At 35.3% G+C, this 25,408-nt stretch overlaps 1 protein-coding gene across 3 annotated transcripts in view; it reads left to right on the top strand.

Annotated features, from left to right (window-relative positions):
• The window catches only part of LOC128227439 (protocadherin beta-2-like), an 83,385-nt gene that overhangs the window by 25,421 nt on the left and 32,556 nt on the right, over positions 1 to 25,408 (top strand). The window contains exon 1 of one of the 3 annotated variants that reach the window (XM_052937983.1): positions 13,995 to 14,010. The exons of the other annotated variants lie outside the window; for them this stretch is intronic. The gene's annotated coding sequence lies outside the window, so the exon portion shown is untranslated. Of the gene's footprint in view, positions 1 to 13,994; positions 14,011 to 25,408 lie in introns of those variants that run through there. 3 annotated transcript variants of the gene reach the window in all.

Here is a 25,408-nt window from a genome sequence, read left to right as displayed (position 1 = left end):
GCCTTCATGTCTGTCTTTGAAATCCAGAAGTGCTGACATATTGTCTGTGATCTGTGTGGCGCATGGTTCATTCATACTTTGCTTTGTAGATGACTGGGTTTTTTTTGGTTTCAGGTTTTATTTTTTGATGATGAAAAGGTAATTTTATCCAATGTTTTTTTCAATTCGAAAACATGCAAGTTTCTGTGAAATAAAATAATAACTCTTTCAACCATACATGCCATATCCCCCGGCGTGGGGAAAAATCCCCCGGAATTTCGATCCATCCCCCGATCTCCCGGCGGGAGATAAAAATCCCCTGGATTTTTTTTTTTTTTTTTAATTTTACATCAGGCAATAATGACAAAGTGAAACCACAGTATGTGAGTGAAACTCTCCAAAAGGAAACTTTTACAACAAGTGATCAATTAATTTGTAGTAATTATCAAAGGCAAAGAAATATTACTCTTTTGGAAGGAAGAAATTAATAATATATATTCTATTCTCTTATTGTCTGAAAGGCATCAAAGCTGATAGAATTAAGCACAATTTTTTTAAAGACTTTGGAGGAAGGTAAATTTAATTTAATTGTCTCGAAAACATATTTTTCCAATGACGTATTTTGTTCTGCAAGTGCATTACAGTATGACATGCCAGTGTATCATAAAAATATGATAAATCATGACATAAAATAATTCTGTATAATGAAAAAGTTAAGAGGTTTTCAAAGCAAACTATATGTGAATACATTTTTTCATACTTGCGTCTAAAAATACTTTAAAATTTCGCCAACTTAGACCTGCTAAAAAAATCCCCCTGAATACAACCAAAATCCCCCTGAATTTTCAGCCTTTTGAACAAATCCCACTGAATGGTCTCCAGAAAATATGGCATGTATGTTCAACCAGAAAGTGGGGTAATTTGAATAATACCAAATAATTAAAATGATTTATCGCACCAGGCATTTTTCCATTATTATAATATTCAAAGGGTTAAAATAAGACTTACACATGTATCAAATATGGTAAAAAAGCCCTCAGTGGGTCTTTAAAATAATAATTCTTACCATCAAATTTCTGAGTCCAAGTTTTCTTGATTATTGTCAATCTCTCTATAGAAGTCGCTGGCAGCTGTTAATTTATCGGGATCTGTTTCCAAGTAAAACAATTATTTGTTGGGATGTGTTCTCTATCTTTCTGTTTACACTTGTCTTTCGGTATCAATTGTCTTCATTTTTTCCCTGCCTTTTATGGATAAAAGTGACGTTTCCTCGAAATAATAGAATTACTGGAACATATACCGCCATACGATGGGAGAAAAAAAGTCGGAAGCCATAGATAGTGACCCTATATCACAATAAATCTCCTATTAAGATCAAGAACATGTTTCCAGGGGTTAAAAGATTTGTAGATGTGAGTTTTCCTCTGATCAAGAGAACATTGACAAAAAAATGTCTCCAGTAATGTAAGATATAGACCCTGTTCACTGTTAGACAGAACAGCAGTTTCCAAAGACATTATAGCCACAAGAAGGTTCCTTCATTATTCACGAAGGTTAAATTACAGTTTTGCACTGAACTATTTCAGGCAATTTGCCTTTGGAGACCTTCATTTTTTTGTCTCTTTATTGCAACTTTCCAATGTTTTCTCAGCCTGTTCAAATTAATTTAAAGTTTCAGTGCACTATTGTTTGGCATGCTTGCTAAGCCACTTTCTGTATTTGGAGTTTTCTTAGAAAAAAAGCAGAGGTATTTTCCTGTCGCTTGGTGTTTTCAGCCTTGGAGCAATGAAAAGACTAACATTTGGGCATAAATAAAGAAAAATATTCAGATACCGTAAATGTTGTATTAAAAGCACATGGTAAACCATACATACTTAAAAAGAACCATTTTCCCTATTCAGGAACTTTTTGAAATCCTTTAAATTTAACTAAAAAAAATATGAAACACTGATTAGTATAACCGCTGTATTGTGTCAGTATGCACCCCTTGATGAGGCACACCTTGATGAGAAATCAATACAATAGTCCACTGAACACACAGCTTCAATATATCAGTTTTTCAGCAAGAATAGGGTATGGTTTTTCTGTATATGCATCACATAAGCAGGTGCTCTAAAATGGCAGCTTATGGTATAATTTTCATCGGAATAAATTGCTTTTTTTTTTGTTTAGAGTTAATGTAATCATTATAAATGTTCATGTCGCAGAATTGCAAAATAGACTCACAAAAAAAATCCTGGTGCATTTATTAGGACATATGTGTGTAATAGGACATTTACGGTATTTACTTTAAATTAAGTGTACATGTTATAACTGACAATTTGCATGCAATGCGCATAACTCTGGATATTATTATGGTAAAGTTATGATGGCATCAACTTGCATTACTCTCATTTAAGTTGATAATAATCGTTATGCAATGCATCATGGGATATCATGGGAGTTTTAAAGAACTGCTGAAGGAAATAGCAATAGTTCACATAGCAACTTTCAAGGATTTATCGATGCTGGACTATTTCCCAGTAATGACCACTGGCACCAAAACAATTACTGTCAGCCACATTCACAGACAAATCTTTTCTTTTTTCCGGCAAAGTTATGACCTGTTTTTTCAACACCTAAATCAGCCAGCTAGTGTGCTCTCTGACCAAAACAAGCGACCAAATTATTCCTAATGGTCTTATAAAAGTCTAGACAGTTTGGCCAGTGAGAGAAATTCTTAGTAACAGTGTAACAATGTGATAGACATATAAACAGTCTATGTGTTAAGTGTCTTTGAAACTTATAGAATATTCATACAATCATTTTATGACCGTCTACATTTGTTACAATTAATTTCGTTGGTCTCTTAGGTTCTGCAATACATGGAATTTCTTGCTTTAATATTTTTCTGTTCATCTTCCATTATATGTCAGAAATACTTCTGCAGAAAAAACATTTGCGGAGAGGTTATTATTATATTGCATGCATCTTGGCAGTATATAGTGTTTCTAGGCTAATTTACTGTCTTCTAAACACTGTTTCCACTTGCCAAAAAGTGTTCATTTTTCCAAAAATTCAAACAATATTTGCCAAATTTGATAAAAAATAGATTCTGCTAGTGAATAAATAAACAATGTTGTTGTTTTTTCACACATAAACACAATCTTGACAAAACTAGCTCTTTTTGACCATACTAAATGAATGCATTAAAACAATAATATATGTATATTTGGTATTATATAAGCTTTTTTGGCACAATTTTGTGTCTTTCTCAAATACAATTTTTTTAGGTGATGAAAATAATAATAATAAAAAAGCATATCCGAATAGAGAGGGGGATTTTTGTTATCCTGACACACTGTACTATAATACAATCCCCACTCACTAAAGTGGTGGTATTTAGATAATGTACTACAAACAGCAATGTACAATTAACAATAAAACACAGAAAACTGCAGCCCATTTTACTAATCACCAGATAATTGGCTAATAAAGCTCATAGAAACTATCTTCCTGCAACGATGATGAGAGAAGCTGCTCTTGAGTTGCACGAAACATCAGAATTTGCAGGAATCTTCCGGGAACTTGGCCATCAACTAATGTAACGTTAATGGGCGTGATTGGTTGTTAAACATGTTTTTCCAGTCTCCGATTATTGGCAGTAAGTGGTCAGTAATTACTGATGTCCATTATGATTGTGATCAGATTGCTCCATGTGTCTGTTTGAGCTCATTCCCGCCAATAATAATAAGTTGCCAATTAATAAAGACCCACAGAGTTTCGTAGATCTTCCTGCATTCTTCCTGCATTCTTCCTCTCATTCTTTGTGCACTTGTGCATTCCCCATGGAATTTTACAGACTCTTAAATAAATTCTTTGTGCATGCCAACTTTCTGTTATGTTTTCAAACAGTTTAAATTGCTGTTTATTTTTTGTGTTGAAAATAAAGCTTCAGAAAATGCCAGACTGGTATTTTCACTAACACGTTCATTTGAGCATGATTGTGACAAAATGTGTCTGCAGTAAGGGTACATTCTGCAGTAAGGGTACAGTCTGCAGTTAGGGTACAGTCTGCAGTTAGGGTACCGTCTGCAGTTTGGGTACCATCTGCAGTTAAGGCACAGTCTGCAGTTAGGGTACAGTCTGCAGTTGAGTACAGTCTGCAGTTTGGGTACATTCTGCAGTTAGGATACAGTCTGCAGTTAGGGTACAGTCTGCAGGTAGAGTACAGTCTGAAATTAGGGTACATTTGGCAGTAAGGGTACAGTCTGCAGTTAGAGTACAGTCTGCAGTTAGAGTACAGTCTGCAGTTAGGGTACATTCTGCAGTAAGGGTACTAAATAAATAGTCTGCAGTAAGGGTACATTCTGCAGTAAGGGTACATTCTGCAGTAAGGGTACAGTCTGCAGTAAGGGTACATTCTGCAGTAAGGGTACAGTCTGCAGTTAGGGTACAGTCTTCAGTTAGGGTACCGTCTGCAGTTAGGGTACCATCTGCAGTTAAGGTACAGTCTGCAGTTAGGGTACAGTCTGCAGTTGAGTACAGTCCGCAGTTTGGGTACATTCTGCAGTTAGGGTACAGTCTGCAGTTAGGGTACAGTCTGCAGGTAGAGTACAGTCTGAAATTAGGGTACATTTGGCAGTAAGGGTACAGTCTGCAGTTAGAGTACAGTATGCAGTTAGAGTACAGTCTGCAGTTAGGGTACATTCTGCAGTTAGGGTACAGTCTGCAGTAAGGGTACAGTCTGCAGGTAGAGTACAGACTGAAGTTAGGGTACAGTCTGCAGTTAGGGTACAGTTTGTAGGTAGAGTACATTCTGCAGTAAGGGTACAGTCTGCAGTTAGTTAGGGTACAGTCTGCAGTTAGGGTACATTCTGCAGTTAGGTCACAGTTTGCAGTTAGGGTACAGTCGATTTGCAGTTATTTTCCTTTCTGCAGTAAGGGAACATTCTGCAATTAGGGTACAGTCTGCAGTTAGGGTACAGTCAATCTGCAGTTTGGGTACAGTCTGCAGTTAGGGTACAGTCTGCAGTAAGGGTTCAGTCTGTAGTTAAAGTACAGTCTACAGTTAGGGTACAGTCTGCAGTTAGAGTCTGCAGTTAGGGTACAGTCTGCAGTAATAGTCTGCAGTTAGGGTACAGTCTGAGGAATTTTTTTTTGAAGCAGATGGCATTTGGGCCTGACTGTAATAATATTGAGAACTCTAATGGCCCATACTGTTTTGAACTGTAAAGTGCAAAACAAATAATCAGACCTCTGCTCTGGGAGAGGCAGGACTCTGATCTGAGCCTGAGCGAAGGCAGACACCAGTGTTTCTCAAATAGCTATTGACTCTGATCTGGGCTAGGCAGACACATTGACTGCTAGACCATCCTACCAACTCTGATCTGATTGAAGCAGACACCTGTACTGTAAGACCATCCTACTGACTCTGATCTGGTTGAGGCAGACATGTGTACTGTAATACCACCCTACCGACTCTGATCTAGTTAAGGAAGACACCTGTACTGTAAGACTAACCTACTGACCCTCATCTGGTTGAGCAGACACCTGTACTGTAAGACCATCCTACTGACTCTGATCTGGTTGAGGCAGACACCTGTACTGTAAGACCAACCTACCATCTCTGATCTGGTTGAAGCAGACACCTGCACTGTAAGACCAACCTACTGACTCTTATCCATGTCAGGCAGATAGTGTTTCAATGCTTTTTCTGTTCTTTGCACTTATAACTAAAAAAGACTGTCATTGCAAGTTGAAAAGTATGCTATTACTCTCCCAGAAAAATGTGTCCACTTTTATAGCTAGTAAAGTTTCTCAATGGTTGTAATAAAATGGGTATCTTGTCTGAACATCTCCACATGAAGGACATCTCATCTGGCCTTAATGTACAAGGGATTTTGTCTCATTAGATACTGTATGTCCACTTAGGATAACAGGAACAGAGATACATATCTTAATTGAAGAAAAACAACCTCTTGTAGAAGAGTACAGTACAAGTTTTCAGTAATTTATATAGATTTGGCTTTTTAAAGTAAGCAGACTAACTTGTGCATAATTAATGTCTCAAAGAAATGTGCTTGAATTGGTATTCTTTTCTGGATTATTTCAGGTAATGGCCTGGGGGTTTTTAAACTCTGTATTGGAGAAGTATTTACTTGAAGTAATTCCAGATATGTTTTTCATATACGACTATAGCGATATCATATACAACATTTCTTCCAAATGAAGGTGTCTGATGTTTTCATGGTGATTTTCATAGTATATATTCGAGAAACAGACTTGGTATTGCATCAGCTTTGGTGTTATTGTCAGCGCAGCCTGGAGAAGTCTCTGTCGTCATCATACAATTTTTTTAACTTTGGCCAACAAATGTTCTAAAACCAGCCAAGGAATCATGGACTTCAAATGAAATTTGGAACATTTGTTGTATTAAGAGACAATATGCACATATATAGCAAACCCAATAACTCTTTATCCAATAAATGACTGGCTTCAATAAATGCAGAGTTATGTGTCCTGTTTGACTTAAAAAAATACCTGATAAGAATAACATTCACTTTGTAGCACTCATCTTTTTGTTAGTTAATTAAAACTTTATTTACTTTACAACCATTGTAAAGAAAGTTAATTATAATCAGTCACTCTTGTTTGCATGATATTGTGCAAGAGTGTGATCTTGTAATGAGGGGAAATCCGGAGAAAAAGCACATGTCTAGTTTGGTGACCACCAACCAAACTCACATGCATCCTGGCCTGATATCATACCGGGGTCACCTTGGTGAGAAGCGAGCGCGCTAACCACAGAGCTAACTGGACTTTGTTAGTTATTTCCAAATGCTAATACTTTCTCTTACTGCTCTCCCATGATAAGACACCTTTTATCGTAAGTACATTTTCCCTTTGACATTACTTATTCTGATGTCTGTATTTAACAAGTTTCTCCTGTGACAGCCAGCCTTGGGTTATCTGACAGTCTCCTGGGTGTCCAGTAGTTTCCAGGGAAATTCAAGACGCTCCTTGACAATAACATAGACAGTCTGCCATTCATTTCCATACATAGATATGTGCATAGGTGCTGTCACTTGACAGGGAGCTAATGCTTGTAACAAATTAACTTCTCAGAGTGCCTTTATTGTCCTGATCATCAAGACTCTCTGTAGGGTTGCCTTCGCCTGCACCATTATAAGATTCTTCAGTGGCTCCCATTATCCAATCTCATTTGAAAACCCTTATCTTTAATGAGATATTCAGACATGCAGAAGGTTAGCTCTCTAGGGAACGCTGCTATTATGTTCACATGTAATTTTGTTTGTGACTATTTCTTTAAGTGATGATGTAGTTGTCTGTCACTTTGATTTTATTACGCAAACTCTTCTCCCTTAGTGGAGTTTGTGCCAGTGTTTTTAGCTTTATCATTCAAACAGTATGTTCGACTCTTCAGGTTGGATGGGCACTTTAAGATGAATGGAGAAAATTGGAGTGGTTATTAATATTTAGTGAGTACATATGCCCTGGGAAGAGTTATTACCCTTCTTTTTGTCTAAGCACGAACAATCTAGGATCCATTTGGAAACACTTGAGAGTTGGCTTCATTATGTCATTTGCATGTTCTAGTAAGTAAGTTTCCTTGTGCTTCTGTGCTTTTATGTATGTGAACTAATTAGACTGAGGTATCATGGTTTGTTAGATCCTAGTAAGGCCAAAAAAAATAATGTAAGGTAAGGGTTATATTGGAATCGTATGAAGGAACAGGTAACTTATTTTTTAGGCCAAATTAAGATTAATTGGATGTTGACTTTTTTGTTCTAGCTTATATTTGAACCTGTATGAAGCTATTAAAAAAGTCAGTGTATAAATTGTTTGAGTCTTGGTCATAATCTGTCTATAATGTCTGCGAGTTACTCATTGCGCAGGATTTTCCAATTATACTATAATGCAACTTGTACATTAAAGTATTTAGCATTACATGATCTCTATGATCATAATGACTAAACACATTTTGGGACTTTGCCAAATAAATTTAGTTAGTAACTAAATTCAAAAAAATGTGTTTAGCCGTTATGATGTGCTAAATGTTATAATCATAATTTGGGCACCTTGTTGGATTCTCATACATTTTGGAAACACAACCACCATAACAACTTCGCCAGTTTTTATTTGCTTTACTCATTTATGAATCATTTATAATATATTTGAACATATATTTACTACATGATTCCACGGATGCTGACGTTAATACATTTTTGTCAGAATTCTATTGTGCCATACACAACTTTTATGTGATTTTCAGTGCTTTCCGGAATTGGCCGTGGCGTAAAACATTTTGTGAGATTATAATAGGATGGCTTTGTCGGTGGCGTGGGCTGGTAATTATAACAAGAATGAAATAATAATAGAGTTCTTTTTTGCCACTTATGACCATTATAAGAACTTATGAAAATTCTAATGTTCACTTAAATTAATATTGGTAATCAATTTCATTTTGTCTCTGGTATATGGTATTAAGCTCAAATTTAAAAGTATTGCACTGCAATATTTGATGCACCTCTAGAAAAAACTTATTTGCATTTTTTTTTTCCATTTTTGCTAAGGGCGTCATCATGCAGAAACAGTTTGGCCGTAATACAAAAACCAGATGTTCTCATAAAACTTGGTACATATGTTGCAAGAGACAATGTGCCCATGTGTAGCAAGTCCCATAACTCTGGTGAGTTATGCCCCTTTTTGACTGAACATTTGCTGACATTTTGCTCTGCTATATGCCCATTATGGTCACATTCACTGATTTCTGACTGGTTTCTTGTAACCCATGAAACATAATTTTCAAAAGGCATGGTTATACATGTAATTTAATTGCCCTGTGTTTTTGCTTTCCTAAGATCAGTAATATATGGTATTAACAATGTATTTTAAATTTCTAGAGCTAAATTCATCATTTGGAGCTAGCCATACAAAATCTGCCTAAAAGTTGACAACCTTACACTCGGTCCATGCACGCAAGCTAAGCACAGGGTAGAGAAAGTAAAAAATCAGCTCTCTATATGCTTATCAAATATTGCTCTCCCTATTAAGTGAGCCAATTTCTGACCACTGTGCACTAGAGTGTACTATAATAGTATGTGAAAAATCAGTAAAAACCGGATCATTTTCCACTAGGGAACCCTAAAATTGATATGACGAAGATGGAATAGTCCCTGATAGAAATTACTCTCATACTCGTTGAGAATAGGTTTGGGTGTAAATCAGTTAAAATTAATTGAGTTAATTGAAATAATTTAATTAGTTGGTAAAGCTATACCATTAGCAAATTTAGAGAAAAATGGACAGACATGGATTATGTTTCGGCATTGAAATTTTATTCATAAATACTCAAGGTTAAAATATTATATTGTATTTCTGTCAATACTTTAATAGCTATATTAAATTTTGACACAAATTTACTTTCTATTTTATTGAAAAAGTTCTATTGCGCCTTATTAATATGAAAATTATAAATGTAATTTAATTGGAAGATTTCTTTCTGATTAACTTGGGGACATTTTATAACAATGCATAATTTTTTGGCATATGACCTTCGCTATTGACCTATGACTTTTGATGAAATATTAATTTGATATCAATTATGACTTTTCTATTGCAGTTTAACTAATAAACCAAAACTGCTCTGTCATTAAAAACTGACTTATTTGGCTATAAATTGTTATTATGATAGTTAAGATATATATCATATTCCTTGAAATTGTAATCAATTTAAATATTGTGGTCATTTTTGTGTAGAAAATTCAATGAAAAGTTAGTGAAAAACTAAATAATGAGAGCTTTATCATTTCAGCTTATATGTGGTCAACATATTGTTTGTCTAATGAGAAGCTAGTATACTTCATATTTGCCAATACAATTATTTTAGTAAATCAGCAGTCAGCTGTTATTCATTATAATCAGGTGAAGCGGTATAAAAACAGTGGCTGGTCCACTTAGTGGGTAGTTTACACAATACCGTAGTATGTAGACCACTAAAATGTTATTAGCATATACTTACAAAAAAATAAATGGTTATGCGACTGCATACATAACATCAAAGAATCTTGAAGATTTACTTAGAAGCAAGTACAATAATCTTTAAAAGAATTTCATTTCTTGTATAATGTTCATAGGTTGCATTCGCATTAATCAACAAATATCTTTAATGTGCTGCAATTTGAGACCCATTCTGTAAAAACTCAAATTTGATGATGTAATTTAGAAGACCATGTTAAGATTAAGTCCTAATCCGAGTGAAAAATATAGTGATCCATTACATCCCGCCAGTCATAATGACCAATATGATATCCCAGTGTGAATAAATATTGACTCTGAAGGAAACAATTAGTCATTTCTAATTATTCAAGGTAGTCTAAATATTTTGTCATCTCTCTCCGATTTCAGAAACTTTCTTGATGCCGCCTTGTGATAAACTGGGAGACTATTTTCATGAAAGAAATATTAATTACGATTTAAACCCATCATTGATCTTTAATCCAGGGGAAAAAGATTAAGAATTCTGTTATTCATTGGTACTACATAATGAAAATTGGCATTTCATAATTGATAAATTACCGTTTTCTTTCCAAAAAATGTCTATTTAAGATTCGATGATAATGAAAATATAATCCTTGTAAAAGATAGCCCCATGATATGATTTTGTTTTTTAGCCTATTGGGATGAAAATTGATAGTTTTGACAAGACGTCCTTTACACGGTATAATGCACCGAGTGCGTAAAGTTGCAATTCGTTCTTTTCTGTCTTTGAAGTGACTTCTAATTATGAAATATTAATATAAAAAAAAAACGATTGCATTTTAATTGTATCCTTCATAATTGCAGTGCTGGGGATTGAACGATGAAGGTTTTCAAATTATGTGAATGTAAAGATTAAATTTGCAGATTTTCGCTCCAATTATAAATGAAAAAGCAATGAGTAATTACAAAATAATTACACTGGTAATTTAATTATTCTAGTTGGCTTATCAGCTAGCTTACAATGACTGTGACATGAGAACTTATAAGGACTTATAACATTCAGTGAGTTGGCAGTTTAAATATTTGTAAGTATAATGTAATATATAAAAAAAAAAATTCAGTAATATATAAAAAAAATCATATGTAATTACATGTATTGTATGTAATAACATGTATTACATATTAATTTTGTATATATATATATATATATATATATATATATATATATATATATATATATATATATATATATATATATATATATACTACTGAAAAATCGTATAACTGAGCTTTAAACATTGACTTTGGTAGAAAATTATAGTTTTTCATCATCAATTTGTATTAACATTTTTTAACTTTTGTGAATTTTGTATTCTTTTTGATACAGCAATATAGTTGCTCCAGGATGTATTGCCAATGATTTCTATCTAAGCAATTCTAATAAACATTTCATTTGATGCATTTATAAATATTGTATGTCTTAAAAAGAAAAAGAGTGATTAAATCGGTAAATCCTTTATCATCGGTTGATTCAGTATTCATGAGAGTAAATAACTAGGTAGCCCTCGGCAAGTCATCCACTTTCATAGCGGTTTTTATTGTCACTAGTTTAATAGTTCATTTCCATGACTGTAATTTTGTGTAACGAAAGTTATAAAGTCCAGTTCATTACCGTATAACATGACCTCAAATACATCATAAAGGGTGTATTTTTCTACATTTATACTTTTGCCCTCTGTGAAGGTCCACTGTCGGTCATCTTGACCATTAGTGACACAAGGCCATCGCAGCATCAATGAATTTCAACTAGAGCCAAGTCTTTCAGCTTTAGGATAAATTCCGATTTTTGGACATTTATGTTGGTAAAAACTGTATTTTATTGCAAACCCGGAGCGATCCAGCTCTGGGTGGCTAATGTTTTTGCTAAAATAATGAAATAGCAATAACTTTCATTGTCAATTTTGTGAACGGTTGACAATTTTGGTTTGGTTTTGCAAAAAAAATACATCACTTTAGTGGTAGGTTAGAGTGTTCATATAATTTTGAGGGTCAAATGGATAAGATATTATACCGGTAATATATTTAAATACTATTATAGTTGCGCAATTATAATCGATGTACATTTTGTCACATATAGACCTCAAAATTAAATATTTGAACATTACTTGTATTCATATTCATATTGCTTAAAACATTGTAATTTGTTATATTGTAATTTATGTATAAAGCAATTGTTTGTTCACTATGATGTGCCAAGGAAGAAAATGATATAGTTACGCTAACAAGAATGCATATGTAGTACTTGCTGCCCTTACAGTAAGGGATTTACATTCTTGAAGAGTTTTGATTCTGTATTTTGTCTTGAGTGAAATCGAAAACGCATAACGAAACTTCTTTATATGGATATTGAACCAAGTCTGAGTTTTGGCAGTAAAAAATCCATTACCTGATTAAGTTCGTTCCTATCTTACTGAGAGTGCAAATCTCTGTTTTCCCTAGCTCTCATGTTATTACACAGTAAAATGATTGCCGAGGCGAAATAGGTATAAAACTGCACACTATTGTCAAAAATTTATTGGGCTACTGTTTCAATTCTCGCGCTAGAATTTATGGCGGCTTTGATGAGGCCGTTGGGTCTTGTGCAACAGTTATATTAATTCTGAATGTGAAAACCGTGTTGATTGTGCAGCTCACATTGAATACCGTTATAGTAAATGCATCACGCTACTGGGTCGTTAATTGAAGCTTAACTCTTTACCACACAAGGCGCTGGAAAAAGTACTTTTATAGGCGAGCTGTTGACAAAAACTCTTGAAATGGCCTTCAGATTGCAACGTCACCCAGTTTCAAAGTACTCATTTACTATCGTTGAGACTGTTTGATTATTCATAATAACTGTTTTCCAAGAAATGCTTGTCATATTTTGTTTTCTTGGAAGGTGTTGTTGATTCCAAATTGCGTGTCTTTCGTCCTTATTTCTTGTTATTTTTCACCATTTGGAAGAATAATGAGGGCTATTACCGGACTCACTGTTTTGCTACAGGTTTGCTATAGCAATAATTGTACAAATTGATCAGCGCTATTAAGGGTTCCATGGCAATTGTTTGAATCTTTGAGCTTGTGTGGGTTTGTTTTTTTTAGAAAAAAGTCAAGGTACATGTATAATAAAAGGTTTGTTGGGGGCATCTTGCAAAACTTTAAATTTATAGTTATCTTTTTAAGCTCTATTGTGAAGATCTAGAATGTGAGAACTTACAGGAATACTCTCGGGTATCCATCTGGGTAGAAACCAGTGCTGATGTCCATTTGAGAGGCCATTAGAGAGTATCCCTGATGGGGATCGAACCCACCACCTCTTACGTGAGAGGCTGACACCTATGCCACTAGACCACTCATCACTCTACCCACTACATCTTATGTGAGAGGCTGACGCCTATACCACTAGACCACTCTCACTCTAGCCACCACCTCTTATGTGAGAGGCGACACCTACATGTATACTAGTTGACCAATCTTAATCTCTACAAAAACTTGAACCTTGGCCATATCTCAAAACCTTTTCAAAATATTCAAATGTATACACATGTTGCAAGAGATAATACTGACTTAAGTAATTGCCCAGTTATTCCCCTTTTCTGACAAATTAAAACAGACAAGCATTTGTGTTTTGCTCCTCAGCGCTCTTGTTATTATAATATATTAAAGAAGGAAAATATATGTTTGGTCAATTTGAAAATACAATTTCTTATGATCTCTATGCACTTACCTTCATATCATTCAAAATCAGACACCCGCAATATCAGTTACATAGTTACAATGAGGTAGGTGGTTAGAAGCTAAATGAGATGATATGAAGGTTCCATATAGCACTGTCTAATCGATAACAAGGGGGATATCTTGGAAATCGTGTTCCTCACTTGTGTTTTATGTTGTTTAATAATTCTTTGACTGAAACCATCATGGTTTTATAGCAAAATGGATTAATTATCTGTGAAATATTGCTGGAATTTTGCAAATATGCGGGGAAATATATTGTTTATATAATAGGTATTATGATTACAATATTTTTTATCATTTGTGGTGTTATTTTTATTATGTTGTTGTATTGTTCTGTAACTTTTGTAATTTCAGGGAGACTTTTATAGACTCAGATCAGTTTTCTGCTGGTTACGTAAGCTTTCAAATTCTGATTGAAGTTAAGTGATCGTGTCTGTTTATTCTCTTGGAGATAAGATAGATGTTTTTTGGTATATGTTCTGTATAATAAAAGCAGCATAAATATTCAGACAGAAAAAAATGATAATAATTTCTTCCATTTTCTTCCATTTACACACGATCGTATGTTACAGGACTAAGGGGCAACATTTCAGACTGTCACATAGGGCTTTCAAGCTGGTTGGTTTAAAAGGACTTGACACGTGATCAGGTATAACTGCAAGATAAAAAGAAAATTGTCAAAAACTTTAATAAAATTGATATCATTGTGTACTAGGCATTGAGTCTTAATACTGATTTTCACATCGGTATACAACACATGTATCTTTCAAAGTTTTTGCGTTTTTTTCCAATACGAAAATTTATGGGGTTTGTACCACGTAAATCCCAGTTAATCTAAGAATAGCATTGGTATATGTATCTGTACTAATCACATGACTTTCACATGCTAAATATACACACTATAAACTGGGAAACCATTATGAGCTATTTTTAAACCAGTCAACTCAGCTGAGACAGTGACAAAATATTATTTTAAACATGAAAGTGATGTATTATCAGCCTCATACTAGCTCATATCGACAATTCTATTCTTGTTTTGAGGAAATTAAATACCGTATGTGCCGATTTTGAAACTTTCTGGTGTCTAGTCCTTTTAAATATATTTTTCACTACTGAAAGAAACATACAAAGTAGTGCAGGGTTATTACAATATCAAAACATAGGATTGAGCTGAAAGATGGTAAATAACTTATAAAAGCCCTCTCCCACCTGATTCACTGTATTGTTACTATGTTTTTCTGCCAAACTGTGTTGAGTTTGATATGGATATAAAGCTTTGTCCTTTAAAAATTCTTAATACACATTAAGTCATTTTGTCCCAGGACATGATGGGGTCATTCTGTAATGTAGCCAAAGGATGAGGGAAGAATATTATAATACCTACCTTAACAACAGGAAGTTCTCCGAAGAATTTTGCTAATATTTTACGCTTTCCCACATATATAGACGCTTTCTGAGGCCTTCGCAGCAGATGCCTTATGAACATTAGCATTTTCTTTTACCACAATATTTCTAGCTCTATTCTGAAATGTTGTCAATTTCATCTGCTGCAGATTTGTTGTATGTGGGAAACAGGGGTTCGATTGTGTCTGCTTCTGTTTGGCTTGTGGTCAAGCTTCTACAGGTGTTTGGTCCATGCATTGTCCAGCCTGTCAGATATGTTATGATGTATTCTGATCATCATCCCAATTACATTTTACTGCTTCCCCCACCCCCAGCCTGATATTTCAGCCATTAAACTGCCACCCATGAATTCAGCAGTAGCAATTTTTTTTGATATCTTGTCTGTTTGATTGACTGCTGGCAATGTTTTATTGCTGCTCAGCTAATTATAGTCATAAAGGGCCACAGGTACCCCTATTGTTTTGCGCTGATTAGATTTTGAGTTAATGTCCTTGCCTGAGGGGGTGAGTGAAATGAAAGTGGGATGATTACTAAAAAATGACATGACAATTGATTGCGTTTGGAAATTGCATTTTAACTTCAAAGCTGATGCAAATTATTTAACTTTGTTGGAAAATTACATTGTATTATGCATTCATTCTGTCTGCTTTGCTTTGCAATATTGTCTTTTTGTTTATATGATATTCAAGACGCTATATAATTGTATCCGCCTTATTTTCTCTATATTTAGGATGAGTGGCACATTCAATTGAGCTGTGTTGTCTTTCAAAATGATTCCAAAGCTATCCTATTGCATTATTATTTTCTTAAAAGTTTCCTGACATTTGCCTACGCATATATTTCTTGTGTTTCATTCTTCAAAAATGTAGGCCCCGTTTATAAATGACACACCCCTTAGGCCTAGAAAAAAATTTGTTTGGTTAGGGTAACATCCTTTTCAAAAATAGGTAGGGTAGGTAGGCTTTTTTTTTCTTTTTTTTATAAGGTTTATATAAGAATGTCATTTTTTATCCTAGCGGAATGGTGTAAAAGTTATCTTCTGTACAAGCATTTAAGGTTTAAAACTACATATTGAAAAAGAATTAAAAAAAAAGAAAATATATATATATTTTTTTTAGTTGTTCATTTTCTTTTCAAACTGACTATAAAAACGGTAGGGCCGGCGCCTATTCCGTAGGTAGGGTCGGGTTACCCGAACCAAATGTATTTTTTTATTAGGCCTTACCCTTTCTATCTACGTCGTGTGTACCCTAAATCTGTACCCGAGAATTTTGATTGACTGTTGACAGGCCATTTATTGCCTCAGCACTGAGTTTAATGGTGAGAAATGTCACCTGTATGTGTGCACCTTCCTTTTCCATGACACCCCTGGTATGTGCAGTTTAATGGCCAACTCCACATTTTAACTGTCTCAAAGTGTTGGTTTTCATTTCAAGGTGGCATTTTGTCATTTCACTGGTCATAAACATCATTTTCATCAATTTGTATGACATAATTGTGCATTCATAATATTTTGGGGATTTTCTAAGCTTTCTGGCAAAAAATACTGAAAACAGAGAAATTTCGGTTCTTTAAGAACTGTTTTCTTGGTCTTGTTGATAGCTACCCAATAAATGTGCCATAGAAGTATTTACCAATGTTTGGAAATGTCAAGTTTTAGTGCTTTTTCATGTCTTATAATACATTTGTTTTATTTCTGGGTATCATTTCTATGTGTAGACTTTACAGCAAGATCAGTAGGTAAAAGGTTACATTTATGATGAAACTCTGGGCAATAGTTGTTGTTTTTCTGTAATGTTACTGTTAAAAATCTCTTCCAAGTACTGGAATCACCCTTAGGATTTATGATAACAACCCTGGGCAATAGTGTGATTTCTGCAGTTTTACTGTTTAATTTGAATATCTCCTATTTATACTGAAATCACTTCTAGGAATTTTGATGAAACCCCTAGGCAATAGTTGTGTATTTTCTGTAGAATGTCTGTTGAAAATCTCTCTGAAGTATTGAAAAAACTCTAGCGATTCATGATGAAACCCCTGGGCAATAGTTGTGTATTTTCTGTAGAACTTCTGTTGAAAATCCCTATTAAGTACTGAAATCAATCCTTGAATTCATGATGAACCCGCTGGACAATGGCAATAGTTGTGTGTTTTCTGTAGTATTACTGTTGCAAATCACTTTTAAGTACTAAAAATCAATCCTTGAATTCATGATGAACCCGCTGGACAATGGCAATAGTTGTGTGTTTTCTGTAGTATTACTGTTGCAAATCACTATTAAGTACTAAAAATCAATCCTTGAATTCATGATGAACCTGCTGGGCAATGGCAATAGTTGTGTGTTTTCTGTAGTATTACTGTTGCAAATCACTATTAAGTACTAAAAATCAATCCTTGAATTCATGATGAACCCGCTGGGCAATGGCAATAGTTGTGTGTTTTCTGTAGTATTACTGTTGCAAATCACTATTAAGTACTAAAAATCAATCCTTGAATTCATGATGAACCCGCTGGGCAATGGCAATAGTTGTGTGTTTTCTGTAGTATTACTGTTGCAAATCACTATTAAGTACTAAAAATCAATCCTTGAATTCATGATGAACCCGCTGGGCAATGGCAATAGTTGTGTGTTTTCTGTAGTATTACTGTTGCAAATCACTATTAAGTACTAAAAATCAATCCTAGAATTCATGATGAACCCGCTGGGCAATGGCAATAGTTGTGTGTTTTCTGTAGTATTACTCTTGCAAATCCCTATTAAGTACTAAAAATCAATTCTTGAATTCATGATGAACCTGCTGGGCAATGGCAATAGTTGTGTGTTTTCTGTAGTATTACTCTTGCAAATCCCTATTAGTACTAAAAATCAATCCTAGAATTCATGATGAACACGCTGGGCAATGGCAATAGTTGTGTGTTTTCTGTAGTATTACTCTTGCAAATCCCTATTAAGTACTAAAAATCAATCCTAGAATTCATGATGAACCCCCTGGGCAATGGCAATAGCTGTGTGTTTTCTGTAGTACTTTAATTTTACTGTTAAAAATCTCTCCAAAGTAGTATTACTGTTGAAAGCTCTCCTAAGTACTGAAATCTGTCTAACTATTCATGGTCAGAAATTCGTGCGCAATATAGTTGTGTGTTTTCTGTAGTACTACTGTTGAAAATCTCTCAGAGTACTGAAACCACTCCTACTTTACATGGTCAGTAACCTCTGATCAGTACTTTTGTGTTTCTGTTGTACTAATGTTGAACATTTCTTCTAAGTACTGAAATCACTCCTACTATTCATAATGAAACCCCTTGGCAATAGTTGTGTGTTCTCTGTAGTACTACTGTTGAAAATCCCTCCTAAGTACTGAAATCACTCCTACTATTCATGAAACCCCTGGGCAATAGTTGTGTGTTCTCTGTAGTACTACTGTTGAAAATCCCTCCTAAGTACTGAAATCACTCCTACTATTCATAATGAAACCCCTTGGCAATAGTTTTGTGTTCTCTGTAGTACTACTGTTGAAAATCCCTCCTAAGTACTGAAATCACTCCTACTATTCATGAAACCCCTTGGCAATAGTTGTGTGTTCTCTGTAGTACTACTGTTGAAAATCCCTCCTAAGTACTGAAATCACTCCTACTATTCATGAAACCCCTGGGCAATAGTTGTGTGTTCTCTGTAGTACTACTGTTGAAAATCCCTCCTAAGTACTGAAATCACTCCTACTATTCATAATGAAACCCCTGGGCAATAGTTGTGTGTTCTCTGTAGTACTACTGTTGAAAATCCCTCCTAAGTACTGAAATCACTCCTACTATTCATAATGAAACCCCTGGGCAATAGTTGTGTGTTCTCTGTAGTACTACTGTTGAAAATCCCTCCTAAGTACTGAAATCACTCCTACTATTTATGAAACCCCTGGGCAATAGTTTTGTGTTCTCTGTAGTACTTCTGTTGAAAATCCCTCCTAAGTACTGAAATCACTCCTACTATTCATGAAACCCCTGGGCAATAGTTGTGTGTTCTCTGTAGTACTACTGTTGAAAATCCCTCCTAAGTACTGAAATCACTCCTACTATTCATGAAACCCCTGGGCAATAGTTGTGTGTTCTCTGTAGTACTACTGTTGAAAATCCCTCCTAAGTACTGAAATCACTCCTACTATTCATGAAACCCCTTGGCAATAGTTGTGTGTTCTCTGTAGTACTACTGTTGAAAATCCCTCCTAAGTACTGAAATCACTCCTACTATTCATGAAACCCCTGGGCAATAGTTGTGTGTTCTCTGTAGTACTACTGTTGAAAATCCCTCCTAAGTACTGAAATCACTCCTACTATTCATGAAACCCCTGGGCAATAGTTGTGTGTTTTCTGTAGTACTTCTGTTGAAATTCCCTCCTAAGTACTGAAATCACTCCTACTATTCATAATGAAACCCCTTGGCAATAGTTGTGTGTTCTCTGTAGTACTTCTGTTGAAAATCCCTCCTAAGTACTGAAATCACTCCTACTATTCATGAAACCCCTGGGCAATAGTTGTGTGTTCTCTGTAGTACTACTGTTGAAAATCCCTCCTAAGTACTGAAATCACTCCTACTATTCATGAAACCCCTTGGCAATAGTTTTGTGTTCTCTGTAGTACTACTGTTGAAAATCCCTCCTAAGTACTGAAATCACTCCTACTATTTATGAAACCCCTTGGCAATAGTTGTGTGTTCTCTGTAGTACTACTGTTGAAAATCCCTCCTAAGTACTGAAATCACTCCTACTATTCATAATGAAACCCCTGGTCAATAGTTGTGTGTTCTCTGTAGTACTACTGTTCAAAATCCCTCCTAAGTACTGAAATCACTCCTACTATTTATGAAACCCCTGGGCAATAGTTTTGTGTTCTCTGTAGTACTACTGTTCAAAATCCCTCCTAAGTACTGAAATCACTCCTACTATTTATGAAACCCCTGGGCAATAGTTTTGTGTTCTCTGTAGTACTACTGTTCAAAATCCCTCCTAAGTACTGAAATCACTCCTACTATTTATGAAACCCCTTGGCAATAGTTGTGTGTTCTCTGTAGTACTACTGTTGAAAATCCCTCCTAAGTACTGAAATCACTCCTACTATTCATGAAACCCCTTGGCAATAGTTGTGTGTTCTCTGTAGTACTACTGTTGAAAATCCCTCCTAAGTACTAAAATCACTCCTACTATTCATGAAACCCCTGGGCAATAGTTGTGTGTTCTCTGTAATACTACTGTTGAAAATCCCTCCTAAGTACTGAAATCACTCCTACTATTCATGAAACCCCTGGGCAATAGTTTTGTGTTCTCTGTAGTACTACTGTTGAAAATCCCTCCTAAGTACTGAAATCACTCCTACTATTCATGAAACCCCTTGGCAATAGTTGTGTGTTCTCTGTAGTACTTCTGTTGAAAATCCCTCCTAAGTACTGAAATCACTCCTACTATTCATGAAACCCCTGGGCAATAGTTTTGTGTTCTCTGTAGTACTACTGTTGAAAATCCCTCCTAAGTACTGAAATCACTCCTACTATTCATGAAACCCCTGGTCAATAGTTGTGTGTTCTCTGTAGTACTTCTGTTGAAAATCCATCCTAAGTACTGAAATCACTCCTACTATTCATGAAACCCCTTGGCAATAGTTTTGTGTTCTCTGTAGTACTACTGTTGAAAATCCCTCCTAAGTACTGAAATCACTCCTACTATTCATAATGAAACCCCTTGGCAATAGTTTTGTGTTCTCTGTAGTACTACTGTTGAAAATCCCTCCTAAGTACTGAAATCACTCCTACTATTCATAATGAAACCCCTTGGCAATAGTTGTGTGTTCTCTGTAGTACTACTGTTGAAAATCCCTCCTAAGTACTGAAATCACTCCTACTATTCATGAAACCCCTTGGCAATAGTTGTGTGTTCTCTGTAGTACTTCTGTTGAAAATCCCTCCTAAGTACTGAAATCACTCCTACTATTCATGAAACCCCTTGGCAATAGTTTTGTGTTCTCTGTAGTACTACTGTTGAAAATCCCTCCTAAGTACTGAAATCACTCCTACTATTCATGAAACCCCTTGGCAATAGTTGTGTGTTCTCTGTAGTACTACTGTTGAAAATCCCTCCTAAGTACTGAAATCACTCCTACTATTCATGAAACCCCTGGGCAATAGTTGTGTGTTCTCTGTAGTACTTCTGTTGAAAATCCCTCCTAAGTACTGAAATCACTCCTACTATTCATGAAACCCCTGGGCAATAGTTTTGTGTTCTCTGTAGTACTTCTGTTGAAAATCCCTCCTAAGTTCTGAAATCACTCCTACTATTCATGAAACCCCTTGGCAATAGTTGTGTGTTCTCTGTAGTACTTCTGTTGAAAATCCCTCCTAAGTACTGAAATCACTCCTACTATTCATGAAACCCCTGGGCAATAGTTGTGTGTTCTCTGTAGTACTACTGTTGAAATTCCTTACTCTCCTAAGGATTCATGTTGAAAATCCTGGACATTAGTTGTGTTTTTTGTGAAGTGATTGATGATATTGTAAGAATCAGACATCTCATATGATTACTACCTTAGCTCACGTTCAGTCCATCAATTGAGTTGGTTTGAAAGATTTGTTTCAAAGGCTAATGTATACCACAGACCTATTTGGAATGGTATAATTTGTTTGGATATTATGGTAAAACACTTCATTTGCCGGATTTAAAGCACTGTGAATTGAGCCTGATTTGTGTTTAACTTCATGAAGACAGTGTTTAAGGTACTAGACACCATATGGTTTCAAAATCACTTGATACAGCATTTCCTCAAAACAAGCCGAGAATCGTCAATACAAGCTAGTACTAAGTCGATAATACATCATTTTACATGATATAAAGAATATTTTGTTGCGTTTACCTGTTTTAAAATCGCTCATAGATTTTTACAGGTTTCCCAGTTAATTGTGCGTATATTTATCATATGAAAGTCAAGTGATACAGATGCGTAGGAGCTGGGGCCGCAGGGGCGGCAACCGCGGCCCCAATATTCTGGATAGTAACGGCAATAGGCCGCGAATATTTGATACCGATTTTCTTAATAATCATATTTTAAATAAAGCTACGCGTATATAGATATATACCAGTCTGACACAATATTGAATAAACAGGTCACCATGTCATAATCAAACCTATGACCATCTAGCTAATTGGCATGTGCATGGCGTGACAACAGTCGGCGGATTATAAAAGATGGGTAAGTGGAAGAAGAGGCCATTATTGGTCTTAAGAGTCAGATGTCCTCATTTGACTTTCTCTTATTATAATGGTGTGACGCTTGGGTATGAACTGTTAAAGCACAGCGACAACCTAAGCAGGCTCTTCAACACAAAGACAGCTTCTGAAGGTCACGATCTTGCCCATGTGACAGTGTCTGCATTAAGCAAACTACGCACCGATGACGCATTTGATCAGTTCTGATCAACGAACTAACTCTACCCAGGAGATGTAAAATGCCAAAACGTTACGAAACGGGCGACGCCGACTACGAGTATCCGAAATCAACAAAGGACCTATATCACCAGCAGTACGTTGAGGTGTTGGACTTGGCGATTAACTGCATCCAAGATAGGTTTAACCAACCAGGATTCCGGCTTTATAGATGTCTACAGGACTCACTTCTGCGTTGTAGAGGACCCTACAGCAGCTGACGACATCCAGCATGTCATGGACGTATACAAGGGCGACATCAATAAATTTGTCAGTGGTATGGAACACCGAGTTTCCATTTTCGGCAAGTTCTGAATGATAGTGCTTTGATTATTCGACAGACTGTGCATATTCATGTATTAAATGTGTTTGAATTACTGTGGCAATTTATAATTGTATTTGGTACATAAATAGAAAGTATGAAATAAATGTAATAGTGAATAAATGTTTCTAAACGATAATATTTTTATATCAACTATTTAACCGAAAAAGGTTTAGATAAAACATGAAAATAAAAACTGAACTTAATCACCCCTTCCGAGGCCACCCCCATATGCGGCCCCAATGTCAATTTCCTTCCTACGCGCCTGTGATAAGTACAGATACATATACGGACACTGTTTTTAAATTTACATAATAGAATTATTTTTAAAAAATACGCAAAAACTGTAAAAGACACATGTGTCATTAGCAATGTGATACATCAGTAAAGTAAAATTCAATTTGCTGTACACAAAGATATCAATTTTATGTAAGTTTTTGACAATTTTCTTTTTTTCTTGTAATTGTATCATCTGGTGTCAGGTCCTATAAATTTTCATGATCTTGTATAGGATTTTCCAGAACATGATGACTTTTGGTTCTGACGTATACTGTTTGAAATGCTAAAACTATGCATACCAGATTAATAAAATACAGACTTCCTCATCTTCTTATGTATTTTTTTCTAGCTTTCCCCATGGTAACACCTGTGACCAGTGATAAGCAAATAAGTGGACTCTGTGCCTGATATCCTTGTTATAAAATGTAATGAAACAACCCTATTGGAGGCACCATAAAGCTAGTATGACACACTATATATGTATATAAAAACCCACATTTAAATAACTTTGAATTTAATTGTATATATAGCTGTTACAGGGATTGGTTAAATGGTGGCTGGTTGGTATAGTTCTAGGATTAACAATCCCAGGAAAATCATGATCTATAAACATTGAATGTCACTTTAATGGAGACAATTTATTTGCCACCTTTGAAACAGTTCTGATGATTACCTGAAATACAATCTGATTTCGTTTTTTTTTTTATATAAAACTTTATATAAAGACTTTTCAATTCCTTGAATCATGTTTATGTATTAGTTAGATGACTTGAAGTAATAGTTCTAGGAAAAAGAATGGTGGGAATTTACCTGCTCCTCAGTGAGGCAACTGCCCCATCCTGTTAGTATATATATATACAGGTGATTCCATACACCTGGGTCTCACCTCAGACTAACACAGCCCCGGGGTGGGGATTTGTACCCCACTAATGGCTCTATCACTCACCAATTGTGCTCCTGTACATTCCCAGTTTTCCTCAACCTGAAATTGTAATCATGACTATGGAAAACATGGTCTGTGGTATTCAGTTTCTTGTGTTTGAAAATATCAGAGAGATCAATTAAGGCTAGACATGGCTGGTTTATTGCCTTCTTGGGAATCAAAGATGACACTGTTGTGTCATTAAGTTTGAAATCTTTGTAGAATTTTACTTACTATACCAGATTTAGACGTTCAAAATCATGAAGATTTGTGCTTTAATGATCTGGTGTGTAGGTTTAGCTTGCTGTAGTAAGAAGTCTTTATTTTGGTTGGTGTTCTGCTTCCAAGAATGGGTCACAATTTCTGCTGATGACAGGGTGGCCATTGGCATTGTGCAAAAGCCTAATGTTTGCAAAATCTGTCTTAGATATTAATAATATGAAACTTGGGTAAAAATGTTCAATGGTCCTCTTATACCTGGGAATATGATGAGCATAAGGATAAAATATTGATGAAGAATTTTGGTTAAATATTGAGTGAACACCACAGATTCAATTTAATTTTTTCCTTGTAAATTGTAACAAACATTGCATCAACTAATAAATTACTAAAAAAACATTACGTTTTAAATATATTATAATGACTGATAGATATTGATATGAGAAAGCAATCATAGGCATGTGTATTGACAAGATGGTCAATCTATGTGGAACAAGTCCATCCACTGTGGCAACAATGTTTCTTGTGTTGTCCCCCTTGATCATTTGAGAAAAACAATCAACCAATGACATTGCGTACTGCGTTCTTATTATATATGAAATGTAGAACAAAATTGTTGGAAATATAAGTTAACACAGGTTTGCCCGAACTCTGATCATATTTCATACACGTACATGTGGGGTAGGGGGAATAAACAACAGAAAAGGGAGACTCCCTGTATTTGCTTCTGTTTCACAGTTGCCAGACACACGCCAGCTATATTAGATAATTCCCCCCTTCCTTTCTCCTAATTATCTGAATATTATCCATAATTTCTTCCCCAGCATCTGTTTGAGTTTTTTCTGGCCTCCTTGCTATTCGTATGCGGGGTGACTTTCGATTATGCCTCTAAATGCTTTGGTGTTGTGTTTTGAGCATGCTGAGTTATGGGTTAAATGTGGATGCAGTTTTATGTATTCTGTCTCAGTTTAATCCAGTGTTTGAAAGTTTGCGTAATTACCTATTTAAAAATATGTAATAAGTTTCTGGAATTATGATTTTATGTCAAGAGCTAATGAA

Source organism: Mya arenaria, chromosome 3 (assembly GCF_026914265.1).
Source record: "Mya arenaria isolate MELC-2E11 chromosome 3, ASM2691426v1".
Classification (NCBI taxonomy): domain Eukaryota; kingdom Metazoa; phylum Mollusca; class Bivalvia; order Myida; family Myidae; genus Mya; species Mya arenaria.
This window is presented reverse-complemented; position numbering and strand designations above follow the sequence as displayed.